This window comes from Labrus mixtus, chromosome 12, assembly GCF_963584025.1.
Source record: "Labrus mixtus chromosome 12, fLabMix1.1, whole genome shotgun sequence".
NCBI lineage: Eukaryota > Metazoa > Chordata > Actinopteri > Labriformes > Labridae > Labrus > Labrus mixtus.
In genome coordinates, this window is record NC_083623.1 from 7,059,859 (window position 1) to 7,072,239 (window position 12,381).

Below are 12,381 nucleotides of genomic sequence, written 5' to 3' on the forward strand. Positions count from 1 at the left end.
CTTTTGTGACTATTTCAATGTGAGTTGTCCGAAAAATTAGGTAGTTATACACACATCAAATACAGTATGTGGAGTGCAGTGCAAAAACATCAAACTGACCAAGAAGATAGAGGCCTGCATACTTACTCAAATGCCACAAAAAGTTTGAATTCATCACAATCAAATTATCACCTGAAGATAGATCTCTGTTTGAAAGGTTGTGATTGTGATGAATTTAAACTTTTTGTGGCATTTGAGCGAGTGTGCTGACCTATCTTCATCCTCAGTTGGATAAATCAACCATCTGTAAAAGCTGATATCTGAATATGTAGGTGTGCTGTGGTAGAAAACAGCTGATTACCTAACTGCAGCAGGCTGTGGCGACAGCACCAATCTCCTTCTGAATGATCTCTTCACTGTGTTTCCTTCCCTTTCTCAGTGCTGGAACATGACAGGCCTTGTGGGATGTTAGGAACCTGATCTCCAACAAAAACTTCCTTCAAGAATCCACCCAAATCCCTTATTCCTGCAATCCCTATAACCGTTAGTTATGAGTATGGAACATTTGCTCTGAAGCACTTGGCATTTTCACCTCAGAAACCTGAAGCAAAAATGTAAAAAATGCTGTTGTTTCTGATCAGCGAAGCAATAAAATAGGGCTAAGATGAAATCCAGGATTGGTCTTTGCTTTATTGATTTATTCTCACTTTGTAGATCCTTCAATCTGTCTCCTTGTTTGGACATGTGGGGAAGGTGATGTCATGTGGACCACTATCCCCACATATTGAGCCGTATATCACCCTGACAGTTGCTTTACACCAAATTGTTTAACAGATGTCACCACAACCAGCCATTAAAAAGGAAAACTGAGAAAGTAAAAGAGTCAATGGAAGAAAAATAGAAGAAACAAGAGAAGAGAGGGACAGACAGAGTCACAAAATATGACCAATGACTGGAGATTCACAAATCATTACTTGGTCTAAATCACTGTTCTGCATTTAACTATGTTGCAAGGTGAACTAACCTTCAAAATGTTCCAAGACTGAATGTTTCACTGGTACAATTCTACAATTCCTTTGGCAGACGCTTTTATCCAAAGAAAAGTACATCAGAGAGTAGGTACAAGACGTGCAAGGATCTAGAAAAGATGTGCAAACGAACAGCTATAAGTCCGATCGGACACGCAGGGCATTGCACAGAGGCAAAGCACAACATTGACGGCTGTTTTTGAGGGTTCTAATCAGTATGGAAACCATCTTAAAAATCGTAGTTATCAAACAAAACCAGCGTCATTACTATCATCATCGTCATCAATAATATCAAAACCATTGTCGTCATCATCATTAAGGTTGTACAGTAGGTGTTCATGAAAGAGCTGGGTCTTTTGCTTTTTCTTAAAGGTACAAAGGGACCCTGCAGATCAAATGGAGTTTGGAAGTTTGTTTCCACCACCAGGGGGCGACAGAGGAGAAGAGTCTAGTTAGTGTTTTAGGACCCTGTTGTGAGGGTTGGATCTGACGCCTTTTATTGGCAGAGCGTAGTTGGCGGGAGGGAGTGTAGACTTGTATATAGAGTTTTAAATTGGATGGGAGTAAGGGTAGTAATTGTTAAACTGTGGCAGTACAAACTAAAACCAGAAGGTCCTTTCGAAAAATACAGCTGCATAGGTCATCAGTGGTCATAGTATCAAAAGGGGGAAAGGAGAAAGTCGGGTGAAGAGCAAGAAAGTCTGTATCGAGGTTGATGGATCACACAACCCAAGGCTCAAAGAGTAGTCATTCAGCAGTGATCCTGATGAACTTGCATGCTTAAGTAATACTGGAAAAGGAACAAGGTAACCAAGGCCTGTTTGGATTGGCTGGAGTTGCTTTTTAATTTTGGTTTGCCGTGTGAACCACAGGCTTACTTGAAAAGTATATTTGAGAACCATACAACTGCCAAAGGTCACTGAAGGGGGTTTTATGCAGGAGCTTAATTATTGTTTTCTACCTATTATGGCGGCTGAGCATCTGTAATCCTAGACTCAGAAAAACTGCATTGTGCTTATCGTTCTGCTTTGAATTCACTCCATGTGTTTTGAAAAGGTATCATTAACTTTAAAGTAGAGTTATGTGAAGGTGGAGCAGCACAATGAAGTTGTTACACCAAAGTTATACAACGTGTACAGAGAGAAACAGAGCAGCTCGTTGCTCTGACAAAGGAAGTGAAGTATAAAGTGTGAGAGGAGGGCATGGAGCTCTATAACTGTGGTCGAAAACACCAAACCATGCCAGCACAAACTATGAGGCCAGATGTTCTTCTTGGAACCTCCGTCAGGTTAGGCTTTCCCAGGTGGAATTAATTTCATCGCTTCATATATGTGTAATTTTTCACCCTGTGGGCTTAGCAAGGGGCTGAAAGCTGTAACTTACATAATTTATCATTAATGACCAGGATGTAACACCCCTCGCACTCTCTCCACAGGAACACTTCAGGTTCTGGTTGGCTGTGAAGGGAATTGAGTAGCTGTGATGTACTGGAACGGAGTAAATGGTTTGTTGCCTAGCGCGCCCACCAGGATCAGTGCTTTCTGCTGACTCTGTGAAGTGATGTCATCCTTGCACATGGCTTTGTTTGAATACGTCCTCATACATAAATAGGTAGAATAGGTCCATTGCCAGTGACTCCAAAAACAACATACATGACGGTTCTTAAAATGACATTTGACTGTTTGAAGATATCACAATTGTTCAACATGATGAAAAAGTCTCTGTTTGGTAAGATTTAGTCAAAAAGCTGCAAGGCAAGGAACAGAAAAGTTACAATTTAGTTCTAAAACTCCCCTAGTTATGTAGGTTTGGTGACATAAAGTCGTAACTTACAAATGGTACAACATACTTTACCAATGTTAACTTAAGGATACAATATATAAATTCCGCCGCCAGGGGGGCGCTCAATCAATACTACAATAACAAAAAATTACGCAGAGGCTAGCGGGGAATCATGGGAGTTGTCTGTGCTACTCCCCCTCGTATTGTACGTTTAAAAGATAACGTAACTTTTTATTTTTTAAGATTTATTTTTGGGCTTTTTGTGCCTTTAATGTAGATATAGGACAGTGGATAGAGTTGGAAATCAGGGAGAGAGAGAGTAGGGAATGACATGCGGGAAAACCTGGGCCACCCGCTTGGAGGACCATAGCCTCCATAAATGGGGCGCGTGCACTAACCACTGCACCACCAGCGCCCCAAGGTAACTAAACTTAATGTTACTTAATACTTAATTACTTAATTAAATTACTCAATACAGACAGTTGGATTATTAGACCTCACATAGGAACCTCAGTGACAGAAACCCAGACCTTTCCATGCGGTGAAAAATACGGCAGGTTAGCATATAAGCTAGCTGGCTATCCCACTATACTAGGATGGTAATGAGCTTCTGAATTAAACATCTCTGTTGGGCGAGAAAGGGCCGTGTAAAAGTAATGAACTGAGGAATGTTAAGGAACATTCTTCTTATCACAATAATCTAAAGCCCAGTCCACACGTAGGCAAGTATTTTTGAAAATGCAGGTATCTGTGCATAAGAGTCATTGACTGCTAACATTTTCATTAGAATTGACAGCTCAGTCACAAGCCTTTTACCTCTGCATAGTTCGCACAGATCAGTTTCAGATAAATGAACTTCCCAGCTTTTCACTTGGTCTCAGTGCAGGAAACCGGGCGTGATCCGAATAAATGAATCCTCTTCATATTCCCCTTAGAATTTGCACTGTATCTCACCCCCTCTGTCACTCTATTTCCCAGTTCAGGCTGTGCAATTTCAGCATTTAATCTGCCAGGAGTGTGAGGTGGCACAGAGAGGCATTACCTAACATGGACTAGCATACACACAAACACACTTACACATGTCCACACAAACACACACGATTTGAGACGTTAGCTAACCATTGACTTGACAGGCCCCCAAAGAGCTCATTACGTAGACAGCTGTAAAAACACACTTGGCCTTTCACTTTGGCTCAGGTAACAATTATTCTGTGCGTGTGTGTGTGTGTGTGTGAGAGAGTGAGAGAGAGAGGGGGGGGGGGGGGGGGGGGGGGGGTGATGGGGATCACACCTGCTGCAATGTGTGCAATGAGTCAGCATGTAATTCTGAAAATAAATAGAGTATTTGGGCCCATGACTGAAACAGAAAGAAAGTGTGATTACAGTGTTGATGCTGTGCTCAAAAAAACACTGAAGCACAAAGCAGAATAGTACCACCTGTTAGTTGAACTGCACTCTGGTGTTACTATTCCCTCATTGTAGTTTCAAGAGTCTGACAAAAAAAAATATGCATGGGCAACCTTTGAACTCGAGTCATTCGGCTTGAGACACTATTTCTGTTGGCAGCGACTAGAGTCATGAGAGCGGGAGGACTGAGGAGTCAGTCCGTGCACAAAAACATCTGCAGAGTCATGACTGACAATGAACGAGTCTAAATCCTTACTGTTCCTTCTGGCTGCGGTATTTTTGAGGGAAACGTAATGTTGGAGGGAAAACTGTGGTATTAATTATACATCTCCTTTGAGATAGACGTCCATTTGTTTGCTACAAACTGGCTACAGGCCGAGTTGTTTTGGTTTCATGCTGGTGCTCAAGGGCGACATCTACTGGATCAAAAAGTCGTATACGTAGTCTTCCTTTAAAATTGCATTTGTTTTGTCAACATTTTGACAATCTAATCTGTTGCGATGTATAATTCTTATGCAGACGACACCATTATTTATTGCTGTTCAACCTCACTCACCCAGGCTTTTGAGTTTTTACAAGTTGCTTTTAATGTTATCCAGTCTCGTTTATATGATCTTAAATTGGTTTTAAACACAGATAAAACCAAGCTCATGGTTTTCCCTCATACAAAGGTGCTACCACAGAACATTACAAATATTGTAACATCTAAAGGAAATCCTATAGAGCAGGTTTTAAACTACAAGTACTTGGGTTTTATCCTAGATCAGGAGCTTTCATTTAAAGCTCATATCAATAATCTGGTCACTAAACTACGCATGAAGCTTGGGTTCTTTTTAAGAAATAGAACCTGCTTCTCTCTCAGGGTCAGAAAGAAATTAGTGACAGTGACCTTCTTGCCCATTCTTGATTATGGGGACGTGCTTTATTTGAGTGTGTCATCCAAATGTCTCAAGTCCTTGGACACTATTTTTCATTCGGCACTGAGATTTGTCACTGGCTGTAGTCGTCTCACCCACCATTGTGAATTGTATTTGAAATCGAAACTTGCCTTCTTTGAGTGCACGCAGATACGCACATTGGCTGACCCTATTTTATAAGGCTCTTTTAGGCTTGATTCCTTTATATTTGTGTGCTTTATTGCAGAGAACAAGCAGTCGCTATGCCTTGCGATCTTGTACTACACTTGTTCTATCTGTTCCTCGGGTAAGGACTGAATTGCTGCCCCCTCGGCATGGAATACTCTCCAGACTGAATTAAAACTCCCTGAACTTATTCCACTTGGAGCTTTCCGTTCTATCTTGAGGGACAGACACCGTGAGACCATTGAACAGTGCCTGTGTTTTTAAAATCTTAAATTGTTGTTTTATTGTTGTGTCACAGCTCCCACACTTTCTTTTTATTGAAAACACTATGTTGTTAAGCTATACTGTCACTTAATTGTAACTGTTCTTTTGACATGTGCTGCTGACCTCTTGGCCAGGTCACCCTTGTGAAAGAGATCCTGATCTCAATGGATTCTTTATCTGGTTAAATAAATTAATAAACTGTCAAAATGTTGAACTTTAAAAAGAGCAAGACTCATTTTATGCTAAGCTACGCTAATAACCTCATACTTCCAGCACTAAGAAAGTTGCGCACATCTTCTGTGCCATTGTAAAAGCGTAATGTTTGCTACTTTATTTTGGACAGGGGGTTGGTATGAGTCTTGAAAGAGTTTTACATGGATTGAAACAAAATTAGACCAGAGAGATAGCAAACATCTTTTCAGCATTATGGTTAAAATGCATCTCGGATTTCAATCCAACTTGAGTGCTTCTTGGGAGCATTTACTCTAAGCTTTTGGGATCAGATAGGAAGTCCGGTTGTGAAAAAAAATGGAAATGGAGTCCAAGAGTGTTAATCCAGAAAGGTCTCACTTAATGTTGAAGGGTTAATAAGCAGCCATGTTCTCTGGCAAGCAGCCACAGTCATAACAGTGGCTGTTTTAATGAGTCCTCAATACTTTTGGAATCAACCATGTACTTGGAACATGGTTATTATGAGAGCTGGTCAAAGAAAGACCTACACAATACACAAGAAAATACAGACTTATTATTCTCATGTCACACACCTGTTTACCTTGAGCAGCAGCCCAGCCTCTGTAAGAGATAATAGACTTTCCTGCCAAAAAGCTTCCTCCATTTGCTCTGAAGTCAAGTTATTTCAATAAGTACCACAACATTTAATACAGAGACAAAATTAAAGTATTATATGTTTGTTTGCTTTGTAAGGCAGCAGGGGGAAAAATGAGCTCTTGTATTATTATTTCAATATGTTTGGAGATTTGAGTGAAGCTGCAGGCAAATTAGGAAGATTAGTCTTCAGTCATTGGCTGAAGAGCATTGGCTGATTTGTTTTCCTTCATCTTATTTTTGGCACATTGATCCAGCATGACGTATGAACTGGTTGCTTTTTTTCTTTTAAATGCTTGTTTTATTGAGGCAGATTCCAATAAAATGCTTCTTACCGGTTATTGAAGCCTGGTGAGAAATGGAAATGAGGAATGCCTCAGATGAATAAATCAGCTTACAACACATGTGCAGGAAACTTGTGTTCACCAATAAAATGCTTTATGAACAACAGAGAAATAATAACTACTAATGCAACATATTCACACAGCGTCATCTTCATCTCATGTATGGTGCGGTCAGGCTGCTATAAAGTCACACTGCTTTGTTGCAAATCTGATACAAATATACAGCAATTAATATAAAAACAATTTGGCGACATCTCAACTAGCTGTAGCTAACATTGCAGTAAGCGGGAAATTATGCCTTTCCTGTTGCATCATGTTACACTAACAGTAATAATAACTATAGAAATTGGTTGAATGCTAATGCTTGCTGTCTAACAGTAGATTATAGATTACCAAACATGTTCTTTTACCTGGAAATACAGCACAACTTTTGATTGATTTCCAAAGACAATTTGTACAAATGGAAACCTGACTGAAAGGCAGCATGAAACCAAAGAGGCTTTTTGGCTTTTGGTCCTGAAGAGCTTTAGGGAAGAGGCTGACTTATGGTCAATGTAGACAATCAAGACAGTCCACAATAAACACAATTAGCTTCAGTAACCATTTTGTAAACTTGGGGAAGGGTGCTAAATGAGGCAAGCCAAATGTTGTTGGTAATGTTAAGTACATCGTAATCTTTCATGGTTAGTTTCACTTTCAAAGCTGGCAGTCAGGACCAACATTTATTTAACATTAGCTACAGATTTTTAGCTGTTTCATACTGTGAAACCAAAGGCAGAGAGCTTTACACACATTACTGAACCAATCTAAAGGGTTGACTGGATAGAGGGGGAGTTTGCATATTAGTGAATACAAAATAACAAGATATAGAGTTATATCTTATCCATTTACTGCACAAAGGGATTTGAATACTTAATGTTGATGACCAGAAATGAGTTTGTTGTTTTGGTGGATGTCTTTTGTTAATCAGTGAAAGAAGATCTTGAGATTAGTTGTACATTATACAGTTAAAATACTTCATCTGGTCCCCTCTTCTGCTTTCTGAGATGTTTGATTATGAGCTAAATTCGACATCCTTCTTGGTTTTCCATCTTTGCCAAACAACCAGTTTAAGAGTCCTGAATATTACAATTTAGCAGCAGCATGATGGTGGTCTTGTTGTGGCTTGGTGGGTTTTCTCCCATTGCTGTTCTTGCTTGGTCAAACGGGCATATTGCGTATAAGTCAAACAGGGCCCACATGGCAGGCAGCTGTGGTAAACCAGTGGATGAGCCATGACAGTCTCAAAACATTAAAACCCAGTTATTTGTTCACTGTACAAAGAACATAATTCTATTCAGCTTTGCCATCGTCTACAAACCTTCATCATCCCACTCATTAAATCCTTCTGACAGTTTAAAAACTCTGGAGCTCTTCAATGGAAAGTCAAAAGCAAAGATTTACCGTATACATCAGAGTATCGCCTGTAAAAGAAGTAGAGACAATGAAACTGTATATCAATGTGTCACATCATGTTCAGCAATAAAAACACTTCAACTGGTCAATTGTTGTTGTTTTATGTTGTGTAAATCATTTCAGTGTAACAGCAGATAATCCCATTGATCATTAATATTTATATTTCAACAATAGGTCAAATAACCATGTGCACTCAGAGAATTATCACAAGCTCTACAGTCACTCAGTTCTGTTAAGCATTTTAGCATCTTTTGGCCCATTGTTTTGGTTTTAAGAACCACAGCTGTAACTTTACGGTTGTTGCTCTGAGCAATTTCCTTTTCAACCAGAAGCTCAGATGAAACAAAGCTGCTCAAAGGATTGAGGACATTTTTTGGAAACAGCTATAAAACAAAAACCTTCATGTTGTACGCCTTAATATTCATCAAAAGAAGATAAATACAGCAACTGGGGTCACTTTTTTTCCAAACTTTGAGCTGACACGCACAGACTAAATTAGCTCTGGACACCATCTAAGAGTGTGGCTAAATGGTAGCTTGCTAGGGGTTGCAAGCTGAGCTAAGGGACACATTTCAGTCCAAATTGAGCACAATGTATTTCGAATGGTCTGCAGGTAAATCATGTAACGTATTTTGCCTGATGTGGCTAACGTTGGCAGTACTTGCATCACCAGCCTTCGGTCCTCCTTGCAGGTTAACGTTTACATTCCTGTGCTGAACGCAGTTACACATTACTGTGGGTGATATACCAGTTTAACCTGACACAGCCATTCATGTATTTTTATCTCAATTTTCTAGTTACAATACTGTTAGACAGGTTGCTCCTATGAGATGCTATTCATTCTTGTGCTTGTTCCATATGCTATGGCTACAGCCCTGGTTAGTGGTGGGCGGCTTGCGTTACATCTTGGGCATAATATCTGACCACGATCGAGAGCCAGTATTTAAAAACAGTAGTAATGCATTCAACGGATTACTAATTCTGGTGCCGATTAGCGAGGGTGAAGACATTAAATCGTTTAGTTGACTAAACTTACACATCCCTACTTAGCATGTTCTCTTATTCAACATAATACAAAGACATTTGCCATTACACGATAAAGCGGCTGACACCTACAATTTGTGCATAAAAATTACATGTCCTGTTTGTTTATGTGATTTCAGAATCAAACATAACATCAGTACTGATCTTAATTGTCTTCCAATATTTCTTAAAAACACTATTCTGTAAGGTTGTTGTATAAAATAAGACCCACAAAAGGGTTAGCATCGGCCTGATCAACATTTTGTTGTCTGAAATGTCTCTCTGCATGTAACCAGGTGTATCTTCCAGAGCTAATAAGCAAGAGCTAACAGATCTGCTAAGTGCCATATGATGTAACTTTATAATAGGTAAGAAATACTCCCAAAAAAACTAACAATGTAATGGACTAAAACATGAAGTATGTTTCTTTATAAGCTACACCAACCATGTGACCCTGCACTGACGCTCAGTCAAACCCCTGGTTAACCCTCATCCAGTGTTTTTGGGAGGAGGTGCAGTATAAAATCCTCTCTTCATTTCCCTCCCTGTGTTTAGAATAACAGAAGTGCAGCTGCTCCTTGTAGAAACTGCTGCTTTCAGGCCCTCAACTCTGCTCTTTCTCTCTCTCTCTCTCTCTCTCTCTCTGTTGTATTTCAAGTGAAGCGGTGCCTCGTTGATTCATCACAGCAGCTTTGCCAGAGGAGGCATGTTGGCCATTAAAACATTTGAATGACCCCTTCTCTGTGTTATGCAACAATGTAAGTAAGTAAGAAAGTAAAGTTTATTAATATAGCACCTTTCAAGAGCAGACGTCACAAAGTTCTTTCTCCATAATGTAATACCTAACATTCCTGCACACATTAAACATAGAAATGAGCAGATATGCACTTGTAGATCATGCTACCTGTTTTGAGTTTTATTTATTCTATCATCTTTTTATTTACCCCGAAAATGTTTTCCCTGTATCACTCTTATCATAAAAGAGGAAAGTTAGAAGTTTTGACTAAGTACTGCATACAGAATCATCCTTCTCTGTGATGTGACTTTTTAAGGTTGTGCCGTATACTTGATTACTTTGACTTTGGTTACGATTTGCACTCTAGCTCACATGATAGATAGGAACCAGATGTGTTGGTGTCAAAACATGACTTTTCTTTGAACCTGTCGGAAGTAAAGACTGGGCTTGTTGAAAGGTGGACTTCTGTCAGAACTTGGTGGTAAAGATGACCATGGTGAACTTCCATCTCTTCAAAAACTTTTTTTAAACTTTATTTTACTTAAGGATAATTTTTATTTAATATCATTTTATATTTCACAAACAAATAGTTCATTTCCATCTTATTATGTAAGTACATGTTGACATTGTGTGACATTCAGCTCATGTTGATGTGACTGAAAACGAACTATTGTTTTTATTTTCACAGAAAAAAACATCTTGATATATATTGTGTGTCGCCATTCATCTGGAAAAAAATGGAGATTTGAGTTTTGATCGCTAGCGCCGAGCCGAATACGAGCTATGTTTTTGATGTTTTTGGAACATCTTGGGTAAAGCTGACACTAAAAAGAGATCTTTTTTTCTTAGGGTTAGGTTTTCAGCATCTTTTTAGTCTTCTTGTTTTTTGTCTCTTTGATATTCACTGTCCTCTTGTTCATAGACGTCTTTTTCTTCTTCATCTTCATTCTCCGTTTCTTCCTCGTCTACATCTTCATGTTTATATTGTTTCTTCTTCATTGTCTTCTTCTTCTTTCAAGTTTGCTTCCATGTCTTCTTCGTCATTGTATTCTTTTTCTTTTTGATCTCCTCCTTCTTCTTCACTTGTTGTAAATAGGCAGTTATGTTTATGTTTGCTTCCTTCTTGTATGGTAAATGGATACGTTAAAATGAAACATCTGATCAGTCATTTGAATGTTCAGAAAGTGGCTCTTTCCATAACCCACCCAGTGTTTAAACTCTTCTGAAATAAATCCAATAATAAACCTCAAAAGACCATAAAAAAAGTTAATTGAATTTGATGTTTTTCATGTAGCGTTCAATCTTCAAAATGCACATAAAAAAACAGTTAAATGGAAGCAGCACCGCCGAAATGTGACAAACAAGAGTCCGTTTATGTAAACAACACGTAATTATTTCCATGAGGAGCCGATTGAGGTGAAGCTGTAAATGTGACAGGACCTTAAGTGTCCTTATAGCAGTCAGAGGAATGTGGGGTTCGTACAGTAGGAGTCAGGGGGTCTCTGAGGCAATCAGAGGTAATTATGGGATGTTTGTTGTATCATTGCCTGAAACACACAAACACACACACAATCACCCACCTACACAACAACACATTCTTCTACACACACTCGTGTAAACAGCTCACAGGGGAGAAAAAAAGAAAAAAGACAGAGGATTGTCCTCTGAATGAAGGCAAATCCCTCTGATTTTGAAGTGATTTTTAGGGAATTTGGACCTAAGTCTTGGAGAGTCTTAAGAGCTTAAAGTATTCATATCGGGATAACCCCTTTTATTCCTCAGATAATGATGGAAATCTACTGAAAATCGACTGTACCAAGAGGTTAATGCTAACCCAGAATGAACCTTTCACTGCACGTAAATCTTCCCTGCTGCATCACAAACAACATTCTCCTCCTTTATATTCAAACAATCTCTTACAGCAGTCGCAGGAGCCTCTCGGCTGTCACACGAGGCCGGGGCAGACCTGGGTCCCATTAGCGTTGGGAAACCATTGCCTGTTGTTTATCCTGAAGCCCGCTGAGAAGTAGTCACGAGTAGAAGTGCTGATACTTCCTTTACTCCAAAAGATTCTCTGGGAGGATTTAAGGGTCCCAAGAAGGCTTTATTAAGAAGTGAATCATTGGTGTAATACCTCTCATGTCAGGGGAACACTAACAAGCTAATACACAAACATGATCCAAAGATTGGAAGCAGCAAAGGGGAAAAGGCAGGCATGGAGGCAGTTTGTTGTCGGTCTGGAAACAATCCCTCTGATGAATTCCTTATCCGTCTACAAGTCAGTCAATTGAACATGTTGTCTTTTAAAAATAGATTTATTACCCATTTTTTACAATCATCACTGAGCATCAAAGTGGTGAAGCAACGACTAATATGCAAATAAATTAACATTTGAGTACTGTGAATCAATGAAAATAAATTAATAACAGTCGAGGCTGTGCAACATTGATATGCAA